The sequence below is a fragment of the Bos mutus genome, chromosome 1 (assembly GCF_027580195.1).
Source record: "Bos mutus isolate GX-2022 chromosome 1, NWIPB_WYAK_1.1, whole genome shotgun sequence".
Classification (NCBI taxonomy): Eukaryota; Metazoa; Chordata; class Mammalia; order Artiodactyla; family Bovidae; genus Bos; species Bos mutus.
This window is the reverse complement of record NC_091617.1, coordinates 48,820,559-48,843,906: the sequence shown is the minus strand read 5'-3', so window position 1 is coordinate 48,843,906 and position 23,348 is coordinate 48,820,559.

The window sequence follows — 23,348 nt, the reverse complement described above, 5'->3', positions numbered from 1 at the left end:
GTTATATATTCATTCATTTTTTTCCCTTTTAAAGTTTAATGTAAAATAATAGCAGCAGTATAGTAAGGAGGGTAATGTATTTCATTATACAGATTCAAAAAAATATCCTGTCCCTTTGTATAATACTCTAATCAGTATAATAATTTATAAAGAGTACTTCTTGAATACTTATTAAGTCAGCTACTTGACATATATAGTTCTATAATACTTCAGATGCTAATTTGAGGTTAATTTCTTCCTGAATTTTCTTTTGTATCTATTAAAGGAGGAAGCTTTGTTCATCCTTAGTCCCTCAGAGGAGATAGGAAGAAGGGCAGGAGATGTAAATAGTTTACATATTTTTCTGATTTTTATGTTCCATAAGTCAGAGGCTTGAGAAATATTTGGATACTTTTCAAACTAGGCTTGGGTCATATCAAATACTATTAGGTCTCTCCAGTATCTCTGTTTTCCTTCTTCCGTAGCAAGAGTTCACTTTTAGTTCTAGATACTTCTGTCCTCCAAAATAACTATTAGCTAGCCCTATTTATCTCTTCAAGAAAATTAGAGACACCATGGGAATATTTCATGCAAAGATGGGCACAATAAAGAACAGAAATGGTATGGACCTAACAGAAGCAAGTGATATTAAGAAGAGGTGGGAAGAATACACAGAACTATACAAAAAAGATCTTCATGACCCAGATAATCACGATGGTAGGATCACTCACCTGGAGCCAGACATCCTGGAATGTGAAGTCAAGTAGGCCTTAGGAAGCATCACTATGAACAAAGCTAGTGGAGGTGATGGAATTCCCGTTGAGCTATTTCAAATCCTAAAAGATGAATCCTAAATATGCTACACTCACTATGCCAGCACATTTGGAAAGCTCAGTGGTGGCCACAGCACTGGAAAAGGTCAGTTTTCATTCCAATCCCAAAGAAAGGCAATGCCAAAGAATGTTCAAACTACCACATAGTTGCATTTATCTCACATGCTAGCAAAGTAATGCTCAAAATTTTCCAAACCAGGTTTCAACAGTTCATGAACCGTGAACTTCCAGATGTTCAAGCTGGATTTAGAAAAGGCCCCATGGACTGTATCCTACCAGGGTCCTCCCATGGGATTTTCTGGGCAAGAGTACTGGAGTGGGTTGCCATTTCCTTCTCCAGATGATCTTCCCCACCCAGGGATCAAATCCAGGTCTCCTGCATTGTAGGCAGACACTTTACCATCTGAGCCACCAGGGAAGTCCTTTAGAAAAGGCAGTGAACCAGAAATCAAATTGTCAACATCAGTTGGATCATCAAAAAAGCAAGAGAGGTCCAGTAAACATCTACTTCTGCTTTATTGACTATGCCAAAGCCTTTGACTGAGTGGATCACAACAAATTGTGGAAAATTCTGAAAGGGATGGGAATACCAGACCACCTGACTTGCCTCTTGAGAAATCTATGTGAATGTCAGGAAGCAACAGTTAGAACTGGACAAGGAACAATGGACTGGTTCTCAACTGGAAAAGGAGTAAGTCAAAGCTGTATATTTTCACCCTGCTTATTTAACTTATATGCAGAGTACATCATGCAAAATGCCAGGCTAGATGAAGCACAAGGTGGAATCAAGTTTGCTGGGAGAAATATCAGCACATCAGATACACAGATGACACCACCCTTATGGCAGAAAGTGAAGAAGAACTAAAGAGCCTCTTGATGGAAGTGAAAAAGGAGAGTGAAAAGTTGGCTTAAAACCCAACATTAAGAAAACTAAGATCATGGCATCTGGTCCCATCACTTCATGGCAAATAGATGGGGAAACATTGGAAACAGTGACAGACTTTATTTTTGGGAGGCTCCAAAATCACTGTAGATGGTGACTGCAATCATGAAATTAAAAGATGCTTGCTCCTTGGAAGAAAAGCTATGACCAACCTAGACAGAATAATAAAAAGCAGAGACATTACTTTACTAATGAAGGTCCATCTAGTCAAAGCTATAGTTTCTCCAGTAGTCACGTATGGATATGAGGGTTGGGCTATAAAGAAAGCTGAGTGCTGCAGAGTTGGTGCTTTCGAACTGTGGTATTGGAGAAGACTCTTGAGAGTCCCTTGGACTGCAACAAGATCCAACCAGTCCTTCCTAAGGGAACTCAGTCCTGAATATTCATTGGAAGGACTGATGCTGAAGCTGAAACTCCAATACTTTGGCCACCTGTTGCAAAGAACTGACTCATTGGAAAAGACCCTGGTGCTGGGAAAGATTGAAGGCAGGAGAAGTAGACGACAGAGGATGAAATGGTTGAATGGCATCTCTGACTCAATGGGCATGAATTTGAGCAAGATCAGGGAGTTGGTGATGGACAGGGAAGCCTGGCATGTTGCAGGCCATGGGGTTACAGAGTTGGACATGACTCAGTGACTGAACTGAACTGAACTGATTTTCAAACCAGTGTGACATGGAAAGAAATTTTGGCCAAGGTAGAGATTCCTACAGCAGATTTGGGCACTTCCCTTCAAATAGGTCTGTGTGTTGTTCTGTTTATTTTGTCTCTTCTGTCTTCCTAACATTCAGAATGTGGCCTTGGTGGCTGAAGCTAGTGCAGCCATCTCTGACTATGGTGATGGTGATGGTGGCCTTGGTTGATGAAACAACATGGTAGAAAGATTCGGTGGAGCAGATATACCTTCATTACTCCTGGACAGCCTACTTCTGACTTTTGCCTGAGAGAGCCTGTACTTTTTTTAAACCATGGTTGGTAGATGAGATGACAAAGAATCTGCCTGTAATGCAGGAGACTCAGGTTGACACCTGGGTCAAAAACATCTCCTGGAGAAGGGAATGGCTACCCACTCCAGGATTCTTGCCTGGAGAATTCCATGGACAATGGAGCCTGGTTGGCTACAGTCCATGGGATGCAAAGAGATGGACAAGACTGAGTGACTAATACTTTCACTAATACTATCCTCAGCTTAGCTTATTCCTAACAGATACATGGATATGTGGGGGGAAAAGGGTAATGGGAAACAAGCAGAGAGAGCAGGCATTTCTCACACAGACCCTAGGGATGTTTTCTACAACTAGGAACTCAAGGTGGGGTAGATGGGACCTGCATTCTTTCTAAGCCAGCAAAGAATGACTTCATGCTACACCGATGAGGGTGGATCCTAGGCAACCTCACAACAGATGCTGTGCTTGACAAAGAACAGAGAAACACTATAAACACTATGCCTTATGTATAATGTGATTCTGGGAACAGTCAAATACTTTTAAATATTCAAATCATAGTGTATGTTTGGTAATTCTTTTCTCTTTTAGCAGTATAACATGAACATGGTGCCAACACCTGCATAAATTATTTCACCTAATATTTATAATTCTTATAAGATAAGGATTCATACTGGTAAAGAAAACTGAGGGTTAGGACTTCCCTGGTTGTCCAGTGGTTGGGACACCACACTTCCATTTCAAGTTGCATGTTTTGATGTGTGGTTGGGGAGCTAAGATCTTGCATGCTGCATGGAGTGGCAGAAAAAAAAAAATGAAAAGATTGAAGAGTTTAAGTAATTTACCTAAGATCACATAGCTATAAAAATCATAAGCAAGCTAGCTTTCAAACACAGGTCCATCTCTTTCTGAGCTTCATAGTTGAAAACATGAATAAAAACAAAGTTACTTTGAATATGTTAGAAATTATTAAAGGAAAATATTAACAAAATTCTAAATCACTGAATTCTTGATTGAAAAATGATATAGCATATTGATTACAAGTGTATAATATGTATAAATACAAGTTAATTACTTAAAGAAATCCTAAAGAAAAAAAGAGTATTTTCATATTTTACATGCATTTTAGCAAGTGAAACTCTTTGTTTAGTAGATCTGGTAGTCTAATATCATTAGTACCAGGAAAATAACACTATCTATCTATATATGGCAACCCACTCCAGTATTCTTGCCTGGAGAATTCCAAGGACAGAGGAGCCTGATGGGCTGCCGTCTATGGGATCATACAGAGTTGGACATGACTGAAGTGACTTAGCAGCAGCAGCAGCGGCATCTATCTATCTATTTATCTATCTTCTATCTAAGGTAAGGGCTGAGAGGAGCTACTCCACGTTCAAGGTCAGGTGGGGCGACCTTGTCCAAGGTAAGGAGCAGCAGCTGCACTTTGCTGGAGCAGACATGAAGAGATACCCAACATCCAAGGTAAGAGAAACTCAAGTAAGACGGTAGGTGTTGCGAGAAGGCATCAGAGGGCAGACACACTGAAACCATAATCACAGAAAACTAGCCAATCTGATCACACAGACCACAGCCTTGTCTAACTCAATGAAACTAAGCTATGCCGTGTGGGGCCACCCAAGATGGATGAGTCATGGTGGAGAGGTCAGACAGAATGTGGTCCACTGGAGAAGGAAATGGCAAACCACTTCAGTATTCTTGCCTTGAGAATCCCATGAAGAGTACGAAAAGGCAAAATGATAGGATACTGAAAGAGGAACGCCCCAGGTCAGTAGGTGCCCAATATGGTACAGGAGATCAGTAGAGAAATAACTCAAGAAAGAATGAAGGGATGGAGCCAAAGCAAAAACAATACCCAGTTGTGGATGTGACTGGTCATAGAGTCAAGGTCTGATGCTGTAAAGAGCAATATTGCATAGGGACCTGGGATGTTAGGTCCATGAATCAAGGTAAATTGGAAGTTGTCAAACAGGAGATGACAAGGGTGAACATTGACATTCTAGGAATCAGCAAACTAAAATGGACTGGAATGGGTGAATTTAACTCAGATGACCATTATATCTACTACTGTGGGCAGGAATCCCTCAGAAGAAATGGAGTAGCCATCATGGTCACAAAGAGTCCGAAATAGAGTACTTGGATGCAATCTCAAAAATGACAGAATGATCTGTGTTTGTTTCCAAGGCAAACCATTCAATATCACAGTGATCCATGTCTATGCCCCAACCAGTAACGCTGAAGAAACTGAAGTTGAACGGTTCTATGAAGACCTCCAAGACCTTTTAGAACTAACACCCAAAAAAGATGTCCTTTTCATTATAGGGGACTGGAATGCAAAAGTAGGAAATTAAGAAACACCTGGAGTAACAGGCAAATTTGGCATTGGAGTATGGAATGAAGCAGGGCAAAGGCTAATAGAGTTTTGCCAAGAGAACGCACTGGTCATAGCAAACACCCTCTTCCAACAACACAAGAGAAGACTCTACACATGGACATCACCAGATGGTCAACGCCAAAATCAGATTGATTATATTCTTTGCAGCCAAAGATGGAGAAGCTTTATATAGTCAGTAAAAACAAGACTGGGAGCTGATTGTGGCTCAGATCATGAACTTCTTACTGCCGAATTCAGACTTAATTGAAGAAAGTAGGGAAAACCACCAAACCATTCAGGTATGACCTAAATTAAATCATTTATGATTATACAGTGGAAGTGAGAAATAGATTTAAGGGACTAGATCTGATGGACAGAGTGCCTGATGAACTATGGACAGAGGTTAGTGACATTGTACAGGAGACAGGAATCAAGACCATTCCCATGGAAAAGAAATGCAGAGAAGCAAAATGGCTGTCTGAGGAGGCCTTACAAATAGCTGTGAAAAGAAGAGAAGCGAAAAGCAAAGGAGAAAAGGAAAGATATAAGCATCTGAATGCAGAGTTCCAAAGAATAGCAAGGAGAGATAAGAAAGCCTTCCTCAGTGATCTAAGTAAGGAAAACAACAGAATGGGAAAGGCTAGAGAAAATTAGACTTCAAGAAAATTAGAGATACCAAGGGAATATTTCACACAAAGATGGGCTCAATAAAGGACAGAAATGGTATGGACCTAACAGAAGCAGAAGATATTAAGAAGAGGTGGCAAGAATACACAGAAGAACTGTGAAAAAAATTCTTCATGACCCAGATAATCACGATGATGTGATCACTCACCTAGGGCCAGACATCCTGGAATGTGAAGTCAAGTGGGCCTTAGGAAGCATCACTACAAACAAAGCTAGTGAAGGTGATGGAATTCCAGTTAAGCCATTTCAAATCCTGGGAGATGATGCTGTGAAAGTGCTGCACTCACTATGCCAGCAAATTTGGAAAGCTCAGCAGGGGCCACAGGACTGGAAAAGGTCAGTTTTCATTCCAATCCCAAAGAAAGGCAATGTCAAATAATGCTCAAACTACTGCACAATTGCACCCATCTCACACGCTAGTAAAGTAATGCTCAAAATTTTCCAAGCCAGGCTTCAGCAATATGTGAACCATGAACTTCCTGATGTTCAAGCTGTTTTTAGAAAAGGCAGAGGAACCAGAGATCAAATTGCTAACATCTGCTGGGTCATCGAAACAACAAGAAAATTCCAGAAATATATCTATTTTTGCTTTATTGACTATGCCAAAGCCTTTGACTGTGTGGATCACAATCAACTGTGGAAAATTCTGAAAGAGATGGGAATACCAGACCACCTGACCTGCTTCTTGAGAAACCTATATGCAGGTCAGGAAGCAACAGTTAGAACTGGACATGGAACAATAGACTGGTTCCAAATAGGAAAAGGAGTATGTCAAGGCTGTATATTGTCACCCAGCTTATTTAAATTATATGCAGAGTACATCATGAGAAATGCTGGGCTGGAAGAAGCACAAGCTAGAATCAAGACTGCCAGGAGAAGTATCAATAACCTCAGATATGCAGATGATACCACCCTTATGGCAGAAAGTGAAGAGGAACTAAAGAGCCTCTTGATGAAAGTGAAAGAGGAGAGTGAAAAAGTTGGCTTAAAGTTCAACATTCAGAAAACGAAGATCATGGCATCTGGTCCCATCACTTCATGTGAAATAGATAGGGAAACAGTGTCAGACTTTATATTTTGGGGTTCCAAAATCATGCAGATGGTGATTGTAGCCATGAAATTAAAAGACACTCCTTGGAAGGAAAGTTATGACCAACCTAGAGAGCATATTCAAAAGCAAAGACATTACTTTGCCAACAAAGGTCTGTCTAGTCAAGGCTATGGTTTTTCCAGTGGTCATGTATGGATGTGAGAGTTGGACTGTGAAGAAAGCTGAGCACTGAAGAATTGATACTTTTGAACTGTGGTGTTGGAGAAGACTCTTGAGAGTCCCTTGGACTGTGAGGAGATCCAACCAGTCCATCCTAAAGGAGACCAGTCCTGGGTGTTCATTGGAAGGACTGATGCTAAAGCTGAAACTCCAATAATTTGGCCACCTCATGGGAAGAGTTGACTCATTGGAGAAGACTTTGATGCTGGGAAAGATTGGGGGCAGGAGGAGAAGGGGATGACAGAGGATAAGATGGCTGGATGGCATCACTGACTTGATGCACATGAGTTTTGGTGAACTCTGGGAGTTGTTGATGGACAGGAAGGCCTGGCATGCTGCGATTCATGAGGTCGCAAAGAGTCGGACACTACTGAGAGACTGAACTGAACTATCTAAAGTAATGGTATTTAGACAGATAATTGGTAAGAATATGTTCTTTAACATGATAATATATAGAGAGAATAAAGGTTGTATAAATAAAAAAATGTTAGTTGCTCGGTGGTGCCCAACCCTATGCAACCCCATGGAACGTAACCTGCCAGGCTCCTCTGTCTATGTGTTTCTTCAGGCAAGAATACTGTAGTAGGTTGCCATTCCTTTCTCCAGGGGTCTTTCCAAACCAGGGGTTGAACCTGAGTCCCCTGCATTGCAGGCAGATTCTTTACTGTCTGGGCCATTAGGGAAACCCCTTAAGTGTTATATCTCAATGTTTTTCTAAGTAAAAAAATCTGACTAGATTCTCCATTTTTTCAATGTTTATAGGAAATAAAATCTCAGTCATGCCTCTTGGTGGCTACTGTTCCTTTTCTAGGATTATTTATGAGCTCTGAGAGATTTAAAGTCCAGAAAATTTGGGAAGCAGCTTTTGGTTTTCTAGATTTTAATTGCCATTTTGAATCTTATTGCCCAATGTGGTTCATTACAGGGAAATAGCTCTGCTCCCACTTTCCAAGCTCCAATAGTTACTTTCTATCTCCAGCTCACAAAGCTGTTCTACTTCGTGTAGACACCCCAGTGATAACATATTGCTCCCAGACTTCATTTTGTAGCAGCAATCTTATCTCCTAGTTATGTGCAGGATCACTTGTTTCCACTGGTATGACAACTCCTTTCTTTGACTACTGGTCTACTAGAATAAGTGTCTCAACCTGGTAGCAGATGTGTTTTGTTTTGTTTTGTTTTGTTTTAAGGTGGACTTCTACTGTATCCAACGTGGAAGAATCATGTCTTTGGAAATCAGTGTTTCTAGCTTTAATGAAACCAAATTTGAGAGGATGGGAAGCACTGATTTCAAATTGGTTGTTGAGGCTAAAGATGAGTACCATGAGTGGTGTCACTCCTAATTTCCCATCTTTGTTCATGAACCCATGCATTCTATCTAATGGGATACTGTAGCATACAGTGGCAATTGGGTTAAGCATCTTGAAGGATATTTCTCTGTTCTTGCAGGGTGTTATTTCTAAGCTAATGTATCACCTACAGCCAAGGTCTACTTCATCACTTTCTGACTATGAATGGTATTTGGTATGTAATCCCTGCAGATGTCATTTCCCTAATCCACTTGTTCCTAAAATTCCCATCTTGCTTCTTCACATCCCTGACCAACCAGTTAGGTAGTGAGGCACTGCCCATGAACCTGTGCAAATCCTTATCATCCTTATTTTTACAAAAAGTAGCTGATCAAGTATACAGCAGGAAGTTCTGTGCCTTGATTTGTCTTTCAGGGTTACTCCTTACAGGGGCTGCAGTTCAGTAGCAGTCATCGTTCATCTTGGACTTGTATGTCAGACGGTCTCAGTCCATGAGCCAAGCTTGTGTTTTTTCTTCCTCTGATAGGTGATCATAGGGAACTCTCTATGAAGCCATAGGTGTGAGCTAAGAAAGAGACATAGAGGTAAAAATAGTACATGGCATGGAGATCTGGACCAGTTATTTGTGTAGCTCACTTAAGTTCTTTAGACTTCATTGCAGTCCTAGATATACTGTTTATGTTTTAGGATATCTTTTTGGCTCATGCCAATTTATGACTTTGTACAATTGGGAACACTCAGTTATCATGGACTGGAGTGTAAGATTCATCAACCAACAGTGTGCCCATTTTGACTTCCTAATCAGAAATTGGAAAGCAATCACAAAACAGGCTTGGGTCAGAACTCCTTTTATCACAAACCCCTATATACCATTACCCTAATAGGTAGGTTATGATCTTTGAAAATCCAGCACTTCCATAGGATATTTGGTATTCTTCTTTATCCAGTTGTGTTTACTGATAAAAAGTAGGAGGAGGAGCCTTTGGGGAAGGGCTGGGGACTGCACTGACTTGTCTTCACCTGGTCTCCTTTATGATAACAGGATGGCTGCTGTGTTTCTAGGCCTTAGATACAAATATTACAATGTCAGCATATATGTCCTCATTTATATCAGTAAAGAAACTTTCCTTGGAAGTCCTCAGAAGACTTTCCTTCATTTTTATTGGCCAGAATTATGTTAAATGCCCTTGCTAAAACTGGCTATTGAGAGGGGAATGGAGGTTTCATGATGGGCTTAGTTCAATCAAGATTTATTCCTGAAGTTGGAAACAGAGCCAGTTTCATCTGAATTTAAAAGATGAAAAAAAAATTGTTAACACATCTAATTTTATTCAAGCGTTCTCAGATATTATGCTTAAAACAGTCACCAGCAAGTTTTCTATCAATTAACATATAGCAGACATGACCTAGGATAGAAACCACAAGACTTTTTACCCTTTTATGCACCAATATGTGTTAGAATACAGGATAATGAATATTTCTGTGAAAAGAAAGAAAAAAATAAGCCTGATCACTGTTTAATGCTTGTTAGTATGTAAACAAAATGATATAATACAAAATGATATAATAATCTATATGTCTGATGTAAGTTTTATTGCAGTATGCTTTTTGTTTTAATGCTGTTCCCAACAAGTGAACCAATCTAGTTAAGAAAGTTAATTTATCTGAGTGGATCTGTTAGCATCATTTGACAGCAAAACAACAACAAAGAGTGATTGTAAATTGTTCAGAAGATATTTTTAAAACCCTCTCCACATGCACACAAGCACACACTCTATTCCAGGAAAGAAAATTTTCTGTATGATACTTAGAGACTTAGCTGACCTGAATGTGAGTTATTTTCACATGGGCTTAGAAAGTTTGATCCCTGGGTTGGGAAGATCTCTTGGAGAAAGGAACAGCTACCCATTCCAGTATTCTGGCCTAGAGAATTCCATGGGCTCTATAGTCCATGGAGTCGCAAAGAGTTGGACACAACTGAGCAACTTTCACTTTTCTAGAAGAAAAGCTAGGAGGACATCCTTAGGCTCAACATCCTTACTACTGACTGGGTGCCTGTAGAGCTGTTAAGCACCCTGAAGACCTAGTTGCTTTTAGCCTCCTTAAAGTGGAAGGACTCTGGTATTGTTATTATAGTATTATTTAGCTTAAACCAGATGCTAAGTGCATGAATTTGTCAGACAAAGACTGCCACCAGAGATGAAGGAATATTATCTTTTAGAAATACTATGTTCTGCTTTTGTGAATAGCACAGTCTCATGACTGGTTCTTTGTAAACATTTTCTAAAGACATAAAGCATTTGTGACTTCAAATTGCACCCATTTTGAAAAACCTGAAAGCTGTTTCAGAAAGGAAATTCCAAATTTATTGCAAGTCAGTACAAAAGGAAACACTTGTCTGTTGAATATGTTTCACAGAACTGAATAGTTAGTTGTCTTTTCAGGTATAAAATAATAGCCTGATGTTTTTGTACATTGTATTTTGATGGCTGGTTATCTATGGAGCCAAAAGAAAATCAAATATGGCTCTGTGAAACTGCAGGGTTTCCCAACACTCTTCTACTGGATGACTGTAAACAAACAAACAAGTGAACAAATAAACACACAAATTTTTACAATGAAGTGATTTGAGAATGCTGACTGTAGTTAGCTATTTTCTTTCTTGCAACATTTAAAAAACAACCTATGAGTCCATGGTTTTATCAATTTTATTTACATTATACAAAATGATATATTATTATTAGGCAGGTGTAAATTGTTACATATATCCCAGGTAGGGCAAGATTTGCTTTTTCTCTTATAGAATACATATCTTAAAAAAGAACAGTCAACAATTCAATGTTTAGGTCCCAGAGTATCTGCATTACTGCAGGCTACATCAGTAAAATAGAATAATTCTAGGTTTGTTTGTACCCTGAGTCTTTATTGAGATTATTGTTTGTAAATTGATTGTTGATTGCTATAGTGAAAATGGAGTGGGTGTTCAAGATTTATTTGACTTGATTTTCTCCACGAACTGTGGAAAATATGGCTTCCGTGGCTTGAGAGGAAAGATAAATGTCTCTGACTCTATATTGTAATATCTTTTCTATGGCATTCTTGCCAGATCAAGGTTTAAACAAATTCATTTTCAGGGTTAACATACAACTAAGTTTCTGTAAACCCCATTTTTCTCACTATGAGAAGGAAAATAAAGATGGTGAGAAGAGGATTATAAGCAAATTAGTTCCCTTGAAAAATGGAAATCACCATTCCTCTGATTCCGGGTAGGCCATCTCAATACCAATTGGTACCTGTTGCCATGGGTCTTCTGAGAGAGAAGACTAGCAGAATTTAGTATGTGGTTACCTTATGCATCATTACTGTGGTATATCAGAGTTAAAATCAACGTGCGATGGAGGGTCTCAATGAGGTTAACCCGCAAGACAAGAAGATGAAGTCCTAAAAGACCAAAAGATTAGTTAAGGGAAACGTGGCCTTTTTCTCAGTCTCTGGTACTTTCCCCGCTCTCCCACCTTTGCTCTCCCCTACTTCCACTCTACACTCTGCTGAGGTAAAGTCATCCATCATTTCTTGCATGTCTGCTTCCCAAGTCTGGTCATAGGTGACCAAGATACCTTCTTTTTTGTAAACAGCAGCACTATTAGTCTAGAGAGCAGATGGGCAGCTCAGTTTGAACAAAATGTCAAGCTAACTATGGAAGTTGACCCCATCCCTCTGAGAATGACTAGTCAGACACAGCTGCTAGATTTATTCACCTGAAGTTATACTAGGCTCCCTTCTGGATCTCACTCTTTGCAGTCAAATTTAAAGTGAAGAAAAATAACAATAGAAAAGTTACTTTGACTTAAAATCTAATTGGCATGAAGCTCTAAATTGATTTGATTTGCTATCTTCTTTACAACTGCCTATGAATACCTTCTGGCAAAATTTTTACATCTTAAACTCTGTTCAGAAAACTATCATTTTTCACCCCTAATTAACCCTCCTGTCCAAGTTCTATATTTGTGCCAATTACACTATTATCCTCCCCATTTCCTAAGTGAACTATTTGATGTTATTCCTTCTTTCACTCATTACATGTATATTTTCCAAAGCCTGGACAGTCATCCTTTACAAGAGAGTTTAGATTTATGCTTTCCTCCCCAGTTTCACTGTGAGCACTGAGATATAGGCTCCTAACTCGCAATACCAAAACCTTCTACCTGGTGTTCATCTCTAGTCCCTTTTTGTTGTATCACATCTACTCATAGAATAGGCACATCTATTAGAATATTTGATGATATTAAAAGTTGGGGCAACAAGAGATATTTTGTGGGTTTTATTATCTGGTTTTATGAGAGATTATATAGTGACAGTGAGCAAGTCAGGTAACCCTATGTGCCCCAATGTTTTATCTGTCACCTGAGGTTAATGATCTGTATTGTTGTTCATTTACTAAGTCTGTCTGACTCTTTGCGACCCCATGGACTGCAGCATGCCAGGCCTCTCTGTCCTTCACTATCTCTTGGAGTTTGTTCAAATTCACGTCCATGGAGTCGGTGATGCAGCCTAACCATCTCATCTAATATGATCTATCTTCTAGAGTTTCTGTAAGGATTTTAGGAAAACTTTAACGTATTTCTCACATGAAAAGAGCTACATGTGTTTGTTTTTTTTTGTTGTATGTTTTTTATAAAAAATTCTGCTTTTATACAGACTGATTAAAATCTAGTAGTTGTCTGCCAACTCTTGGATACAGTTTTTAATATGGTTGTATAAACTATTATTCTGTCTTTCCTTGCCTAAGCATTGTTAATCTTTCTCCTCAGCTCCAGTTAAACACTCAGCTGCAGTCTCTGTTCTTCCCTAGAAATCCAAGACTCAAGCCCAACCTTGTGAGTGTTATCGCTTATTTAGAAATTCATCTCCCTTCTTTTATAACTAGGCTTTGTCTCAACTACTTCACACAATATTCTTGGAGGAATCCACGGTGGTTCTATATTGTTCTACAACTTAAAAAATTAAACATACAGCTTGTGCTCTAATTCCTTCTGGTTATTTAGAGATTTGTGATAGCACTGCTCTCTAGTTTTTGCATTTATACAGGTCTTTTCAAATAGGTTATAAATTCTCTGAGGGTAAGAACCATGTTTTCTGCCTTCTTCTGTATCTACAGTGCCAGGAATAATAAAGCACTCATAAGCACTAATAAGCACTTGTCAAATTTAGTTGACAATTTGGAAGTTTTCTGTCAATATTCCTTTGTATATACATTCTTGGAAAAAGTCCAGAGAGAGGGAAAATAAAACTTTTTGATTTGACTTTTTATAGTTTAAAATAGCTAATTAAAATGAAAATCCCCTACTTAAGAAACTGGCAAACTAAGGAGAATGTGTTTGTCAAGAAAAGAAAAAAAATTTTTAACCTTGTGAAAGGCCATTTTCCTTTCTCTCCCTATAGTTCTCAACCTCTTGCTTGATCCTCTCTTTTCTCCCCAGTGCCTTCATCTAACCACACCCTTCAGTGGGGTTCCTTCCCATCTTCCAAGCTCATGCCTGCCATTCTCCTTTTTCTTACAACCAAGCTAGGTTGCCTGCTTTCTATTCCTTAAACACACCTGGTTCTTTCCAGAGACTTTAGGACTTCTGCATTTATAGATCTGTTGGCCTAGAATGCTCTTCCTTTGACTCTTCTATCTTACATTCCTTAAATTCTTCTAGCAAAACTCAAGGGTACCATTTCAGGAATCACCTCCGTGACTACCACGTTCAAGAGAAGGTGTTATTCTTTTCCCATCATCCTCTGTCGTATGACCCTGTTTATTTCCACTACAGCCCTGGCCACAACCTGGGCTCATCATGTCTACTTTCCCCTTGCTGCTGTCTTCTTACACTGGTGTGTATGCTCCACAGTGGCTGGGACCTTAGTCTCCATGTTTATTATAATGTTTCTTGTACTTTATAAGAGCACCTGATATACAGTGGGCACTCACATGATAATTTAATAAACAATGAACTTATAATAATAAGTTTAAGTTGCAAAAATACATAAATTATCTATTGAGGTATAAAATAAATATTCTTAAAAGGGCTGTAGTGAGGCATGGGGATACAAAACTCTGACTGCTTACATATTTGCCTGCAGAGAGAAAAGGGGTCTGGAGTGAAGCTAGTATCATGTAATAAACCAATTACTTTGATAAAGCAAGGTTTCATTTCTCCCCAGCTGTGAAAGGACTAATGGATCTTGGGTATATGTGTTTTTCTCCCATGCGTTTCCTGTCTATTGTGTAACAGATGAAATGAAGAGAATTATTTTAATAGCTGCTAATGTTTTCAAGCAAAAGTAAAACATGTCTTGCCCTCAGAGCTTGCCAGGGTTTCTGACTAACTCTGCCAGTTAGTGCAGAGAGGAAATAAAATTTACCTCTGCAACTTCTGCAGACTCTCATAGATGTGGAAACAAAACAATGTCTTAGCTTACGGTGTAAGAATTTATGGCATGACATTTAATATATAAATTATATACTCTTACTAATCTAAGGAGACTTATATACTTACTTTTTTGCCCTCCTAGCTATCCATGTTTATCTCCTGCTGTCAGCTCTCCATTTCTCCCAATATACAGTTCTCAATCGCCAATAAAAGTCTGATGTTTATTCTTCCCTCCAAGTCTTGGCTGACATTACTTCCCTGGCCTACATTCACCAACTTTATTTCAAGGTCCAGTCCAAGTCCTCTGTCTTCTCTGAATTATTCTTTTCTAATCTTATCCTTTGAATTTTTTTGCTTGTGCCCTTAATCATTTGATGTTAACATTTCCCACTTAAAAAGAGTCTTTATGTATTCCTCCTCTAATAAAAATTTGAAGATTCTCTAGGGAAGAAACTATTCCATATATATCTTTTTCAACCCCTGTAACTTCTAGCACTGTCTATATTTATCACATGTTGGTGCTCATTAAATATATGCAGAATTGAATTGGCTTGTAAGAGACCATGGAGATGATGGAAAATAGAAGTCCACATTGTATAATTGAGCTCAGTTAGGCCTGTATTTCTAATCTTCTAGCCCACTAAATATTTGCAGAGAGTTTCAATGAAGTTATAAAACTAACTTTTTTTTCTTCTTATAAAATCAGTGTCAATAAGAATGACCAGGGGCTTTCCTGGTGGCTCAGTAGTAAAGAATCTGCCTGCCAATGCAGGAGACACAGATTTGATCCATGATCTGGGAAGATCCCACATGCTGTAGAACAGCTAAGTCTGTGTGGCACAAATATTGAGCCAGCACTCCAGAGCCTGGGAGCCACAACTGCTGAGGCCCACATGCCCTAGAGCCCATGCTCATCAACAAGAGAAGCCACCACAATGTGAGGCCTCTGCTCTTCAGCTAGAGAGTAGCACCTGCTTGCTGCAACTAGAGAAAAGTAGCCAAAAATAAATTTAAAAAACAATGACTAAAGGACAACAGTCTGTAATAGAAGAAGGGAAATTTTCAGCTATTAGATCAGTGACCTTATTCTTATTAATTTGAATTTCTAATTGTCTTAAAATTTGCTTTCTATAGAGAAATATATACACACTTTAGGAGGCCCAGAAGTAGCTAAAGAGAGATTTATTTTGCAGTAGCTCATATTAAAGAAATGTGGTCATATGGATTAAAGCAAAGACCATACGATGTCTGTTTTATTTGTTATATATGTTCAAAAGACCCACACTCTTATGTTTCTCTCTGCCCCTATTCAAAGAAAAAACCCTGTGTTTATCCAGAGAATGCATTACTCCACTACTGGTTCCTTTAGCTCTCCTGTATAGTCTTTGGTCAGATGAGCATTCTAAATTTTGATGATGAGAATTCTACTTTTCCTTCCTTTCTCTTGGTAAATAGGAAGATTCAGACTGCCAAAGGACTCTTCCTGAGCATAGATTTTATAGCATAATATTTTTATTTCTCCACTTCTCATATACGCAAGTCAGTATTTCTGGTGAGTTTTTTAAAACATAGTTTTAATTTCACTATTTCTCTAATTTTAAATTTCACAAAACTTTTTGCAAAGTAGGTGGAGCAAACAGTATTTTTTGAAGATCCTGACTTACCATTACAAGTGAATACCCTATCCTAAATAAAAGTACAATGGAAGGTTCTTCTTTTTTTTTCCCAAACTGACATACTTTCCCTATGGCAAAAGGAGAAGGGGGTGGCAGAGTATGAGATGGTTAGATAGCAATACTGAGTCAATGGACATGAATTTGAGCAAACTCCAGGAGATAGTGGAGAAGAGAGGAGCCTGTGTGTTATAGTCCATGAGGTCGCAAAGAGTCAGATAATTTAGTGTGTCTGAAAACAACACTTCTCCCAACTTGCTTGCTCTAGACTGCACTAAATGTTGCTGTCTCCTGAAAATATGTCACCACATAGGGTTCTCATACTTACTCTGGCCTTCAGAAGGAAAGGTAGGAAGTGACCTCTTATTTCTGTGTGGCACCATGAAAACAAACTCCATCAAGTTAGTGATTCCAGCTAATGGGGAACAAAAAATATTAATGCAGTGTCAATAAGGGAGATATATTTTTCTTTCAAAGATGAGATATTATTTATGAACTGTCTGAATCCAGAGAAACAACTGGGCAGGAGAGCAGGATACCTACTTTAGTTCTCTTGACATGCAACTTTGAAGAAGGGGCTCAGAGAAGAGAGGACAGGGGAAGACTGGCAAAGCCTCTCTATTTGAGTATTTATAACCCACATCCCTGCAGTCTTGAATTAATCCAAGAGAAACATAAACTTCACCTCTGGAAACAGAAACATTATAATATCTTTATCTAACATTATGTTTGCACCATTCAGAATTCCTTTTGCCTGATCCAAACCAGCCAAATATGGATGAGTCTATTTCAGAAGAAAAAATATCATATTGTCTCTTTAGAGATGGAAAAATCTATGTTGGAATAAACATTATAATAAGTGTTATTATGTTGATATAACAGTAATTTATATACTATAATGGAATACAATGATTTCAGGCCAGTAAATTTTCTTGATAACCCAAATTATTCTTATTTATTGCGGCTTTACATTTTAGTCATTTGGGGTGGAAGTTATTCTAAAGTGTATTATGTAATGGTTTGCTTCTCTAAACAGAGCATAATGATCATTATATGCTCATTTTAGTAATGATCAAGAGTCATCTAAATGAAGAATAATTATTATTTGGTGCTATAGCATAGAAATATTATTTACAGTCTGAAGTGAGCAGAACCTTCTCAGTGGCTCAGTAATAGAGTACAGTGAGGAACTCAGTATTCTCATGGCATGAAGAAAGAAAATATCATTCCATAAGGAAGAAGTTGAAAGGTTAAATGATTAAAGTCTGGAGTTAATATCAAGGTACAAACAACTTATAGAAATACTGGCCTCATGACACCAAAACTCAATATTACTTCATTGATTCAAAGATAGATTGAGGTATCTTGAGGTAGCTTATTCTCACACTTCCCCTTAAAATGAAAGTGAATGGTTTGAAATGAGCATAACTGCTACACAAACCACATTACTCTCCCCCACCCCCCACAAAGAAAAAAGATGGCTCTAGTTTTCTTATTGTTTTCCACTTTGATTACGTCTAAATGCATCTTTCAGTGAAAATATTCTACCCCTTTTAGAGTTGTAGTTATTTTTCAGGTATTCTTGAAAGGTCTCTGTATTGCTTATGAGGATCATTAAAGTTGTTTTGGTTAAATGTTAGTTGTGGGAATACTCTCTATTGTTATTAGCTCCAGTGTTGTTTGGGTGATAAACAGTTTCATATGGGGTCATAAACAAATGTCTCCTTTGAAGGAAAGGACATTGCTTTGCTGTACTAATTCCCCTTCCCCCAGTAGAACTGAAAAATTTAAATAGTGGTATACACTAATGAAACTTGTTATGATGCTTTCCTAAGAGATTTGCTGCAGAATCCAAGCTATTTCTAATTTTAATTTTTCAGAAAGCTTTTCTGACCTAGTCTATTTACCCAGCGGTTAATAACATAGCATTCAGATCTCACACGCTCTTTCACTAAAGGAAGAACTTTGCATCTTTTCCAGACTGTATTCCTCTTTCCTGCTTTATACCTCTGATCTGATTAACAATGTTAAGACATTTCAGGAGAGCAAAACTGCTCTTTCTTTGTACTTAATGGCAGATAATTTTAGGGAAACAAACAAGTAACAATTTGATGAGAGACAACTATAATCCTTCAAATAACAGCTCCTAACTCTTTATCACACTCCAACTTGGTTTTTGCTAAATAGCTGGAATCTACATTCCTTTCTAAAAAAGGCTTACCTTTCTAATAGCACTGAAAAGTGGCCTTGTGGAGGAATGTTCCGTAGCACTAACTAGTAAAAGCTTTTTCTCTGAACTCCAAGCCCTCTCAACTGAGAGACAGATAAAACCCTATCATCTACTTCATTTTCTCTAATTCTTTTTTCCCTTTGCCTCTAGGGAAAAAAAAAAGAAAATAGTTGGCAGCACATTAAGGACACAAAACAGAGAAAAATGTAGGTTCCTGAAATGTTTAAGGGAGATGAAAATCATCTACATTTGGGAACTGCCTCATGGAATTTAGCTGGTGGGTTAGTTATCCAAATTACCTCTTGCTTTTATCGCACAGACAATATATAGCTGAATTGTTAAATGATGTGCACTTTTTTTTCCCCCTGAGAGCAAGATTGGGTACTTAATCAGGTCAATAATTATTCACACATTAGCACAGTCTTCTTCTTAAAGTGTAGCGGTGACTCATTGGGTATATAGTCATTATTACTGATTAGAAGGAAATTATTTTTGCGCATCAGTGGTTCATGTGAAAACAGCTAAATTTATTATGCTGAGTTATTTAACAGTTGGACCATGTGAAAATTCTGGTGTTACTATTGTGATTAAGTCTTATGCATATACCAGGAGATAACTATGAAAAAGACCATACTGCATTTATTGTTAAATTTGAATTTTGCTACTAACAGACCCAAATTTCTGAAGTTTGGTACTAAACTTGGACATCCATAATGCACTTCCACAATGAAATTTCTTTATAGGTAAATTTATTTGAGAAAGAAATAGGGAGCAAGAAGGTAAATAATATGAAAAAAAGAAGATGAAATATGAATAAGTATAAAAAAGAGAGAAAAGCAATGAATAAGGAAGAGGAAAGAATGAGAGAAATACAATTTCACTTGGTTTGAATTGTTAATTGGATTTCATATTTGATGAAATATCTGAAATACTTGGTTTGTGCAATTAATTTTTAATATTATAAGTGAAGGACAAATCCTACATTTCATTTCAATTGTTTTACATAGAAAATATTCCAAGAATATTATAAATGTATTCCAAGAATATGCTGTAAATATAGCAGCATATATTGCTAAAAGGTAAGGATTCCCTTTTAAACATACCTACAGTATTATCTTATCTTAAAAATGCATTAGAAATAACCCATTATCTGATAACATGTCCATGTTCAAATTTTCCTATTTATATGATAGTTTATTTACAATGAGTTTGTTTACATCAGTATTCAAATAAAGTCAAAACATTGTATTTATTTTGATGTATCTTCTTAGTATCTTTAAATCTTAGATTACCTTTCCTATTAATTTTTATTCTTGCAATTTATTTAAAACTAGATTTTTTGTATGGCTTTATCTGATTGAAGCTTGTTACTTTTGGCAAAAACACTTTAAATGTGTGGTTGTATCTTTTATCAGCTGGCACATAATATATGGTTGTCTCTCTTTTGAGGCTATTAGTCAAGTATTTTGTTAAGCACTTGTTTTGTATGGGAGAAACATGTTAGATACTTGATTATTTCCCTTTATTTACCACTTTCTAAGTAGTGAATTAGTTAAATATTATCATCTAAAATAATTAGTATATTTTCAATATAGTTTGAATTTGTGGATTTTAACATATTTGCTTGTCATCAATCCTTTACAGTTATTTTTTATACACAAATCTATAATGCTATAATAAATAGCATTTCCCTTTATTGAATTGTTTCCTCGTGATAAATTGTCATGATTGGAATTACTGAGTCAAAAGATATAAAAATCTCCATAGTTTTTGCTATACTGTGACATATAGTTTTTCAAATAATGCAACTTTAATGCTACTAGAAGTAAGTAGTGAATTCTTTGTAGCTACAGATTTTTAATTTACAGATTGTGACTTATGTAAAAATAAATCTTGGAAATGATTTAAAAATCAAAAGGTAGTATATAAAATGTAAACTGTAGTCTCCTGTCCATCCTTTCCAGCAACAGTTCTGTACTCCCCGGTGGATGCCACTTTTAAATTTTTTAGTCATTTTTTTTTATTTGGCTAGGTTTTAAAATAACTCATTTTGAATATCTTCCCAAATTTCAGATATTGTATATTGGCTATCTACTATAGAAACTGAAAATTTAGCTCTGTTAAACTGCTCTCACATCCTGATGTTCCTCTTACAGATATGTGTATCTCCTTTTCCTAGCTAATGAACCCAGTTGTTAGCATTCAAATTGAATCTTTCTTCAGTTTGTAGTTATTTTGGCTATGTGTATATTGTTTAATTCAGAGCCAAACTGAGCACACACACACTCAGTATTAAAACTTTTTTCTTGCACAGCTTGTATTCATCTGTGGAATTAATTTCCCATTATTATTATTATTGTTATTTAGTGTTTCTTACAATCTGTGACTAACTTTTCCATATTGGTTAACACTTCTCAGTTCCATTTTTCCACTAAGTCAAAATTGTCAAATAGTCTATTTTTTGGAATAATTTTAATTTAATTTTAGGAAATCTCTCCCAGAACTTTAATTCGTAAGTCTTCCACTCCAGTCTGTCTGGTTGTTGTCTAAGTTCAGTGAATAACCATCGTCCTCATATTCCATGTTGTTCTCTAGGACAATTCCTTTCACCTCTCTCCACTATTTCATGGATATCATAGAAAAATATAAAAATACAACAAAACAACACTTGTCTGTTTTGTATGGCCAGCATCTGAAGCCTTTTATGTAATTAGGAAAATTCTCTCTCTAATGGACATTGTAGGAAAGTAAAGAATGTCTTACTGTATAGTAGCTGAAAATGCTGGGCTTCCCAGGTGGCTCTGTGATAAAGAATCCACCTGCTGAGCAGGAGACGTTCTATCCCTGGGTTGGAAATATTCCCTGGGTTGGGAAGATTCCCTGGCATAGGAAATGGCAGCCCACTCCAATATTCTTGCCTGGAGAATCCCATGGACAGAGGAGTCTGGTGGGTTACAGTCCATGGGGTCACAAAGGAGTTGGACATGACTTAGTGACTAAATAACAACAAAGCTGAAAATGCTAGATTCTCATTTTCTCTGATACCCTTTCACCTGGGATGCAGATGTGTGAGCTAGGATGTCTCAGTCAAATGTGTCCACGGCCAACTTTAACTTGGCTTAGGATGGATAAAGGAAGGGGCAGGGAGTGCTCTTCTCCATTGGTTTCAGAAATAACACTGTAAGGAACAGTTCTTTTTATAGGTAGGGGCAACTCAAGGCCCCCAGTCAATTCTTGAAAGGAACTCTAGTAGTTAACTGCCCTCTCCGATTGCTGTTCTCACTGCTTCTTTTGAGCTGCTACAGAAGTTTGACCATCTGGAATCCTGCTGGAAACTCTAGATCTGTAATCATGTGATACACCGAAACCATTGTTTTTTTTCTTACCTCACTTCCTACCAAGTGGCTGGAGCCATATGTATCTAGGTTGTCATCTCTGAAGTGTCCACTGATCCCCAGTGATTTTGTGTACAAAATAAAACAAAAAGCTTCAGTGATTTTTTTTTTTCATTTTGTTTCATTTTCTTTATTACTTACATCCAAAATCGTTAACCACAAGGCAGGATCTTGGGTTAGTTTTGGAGCTGCATCTGTCTGGTTGGACTTGGGCACGCTGGAACCTCTGGTCCCACAAAGGGTTTGGTGTGGTCATGCTGCTCCCCGGGCCTTAAGGAAATGCCTGTATACCTCCCTGCTTTTGTGAGAACCAGAGAGCAGGATGATGCTGAAGCCCTTGGGGGAGTCAGGCCAGCTGCTTGAAGGTGAGGCTCTTACTCCTGGCCTTGAGGATGTGGTTCCACACATGTCTGCTCATGCACAGCCCACAACTTCAGTTTGGGCATTTCCTGGATATGCACATTGTTCTCCACTATAGTCCCGGCTGCCACAGCTGTTTTGTCTTCTGGGGCCAGGATGCTTCATCTTCTGGATCATCAGGGAAAAGGACAGAGCACTGCCAGTTGGTGTGACTCTTGAAAAGTCTCTTCAGCACAACTTGATTGAAGGCGGTGTTGATCCTCTGGCCAGAAATCTGTACAATTTAACCAACAGACTTTGTTAGATGTACACGATCTTGGGTTCATTGAACTGAACCTTCCATTCTACCAGCCCTCACCCCCCTCCCACCTCCACCACTTCTTGAGAGATGAAAAATGTCACATTTCTTTGGGGTCAGTGCAGTGGTATGGCTTGTTTTTCTAGCACATCCAATGAGTCTACAAATGACCCATATCTTTCAGATAATGCTCTTCATCTAGGTAATCATCTAGAATTCTCTTTGGTTGTTTGAAACTAGAAACTCTGATAGAAAGTTGGAAGACATATCATACTTTCCTTTCTTATTTGTTCAGTCGCTAAGTTGTTTCTGACTCCTTTGTGACCCCATGGACTGCAGCCCACCAGGCTCCTCTATCCATGGGATTCTCCAGGTAAGAATACTGGAGTGGGTTGCCATTTCCTCCTCCAGGGAAGTATCTCAACCCAGGGATAGAACCTAGGTCTCCTGCTTTAGCAGGGGAAATTCTTTACCACTGAGCCACCAGAGAAGCCCTCCTTTCTTATTTCCTCCCTTGTTTTGATTTAGAACATTCTCCAGCAGCTGCTGGTGATTATATAGAGGGAGAAATTATTTGAGAGCATGTATATTGGAAAATACTTTTATATCCTCACAGCT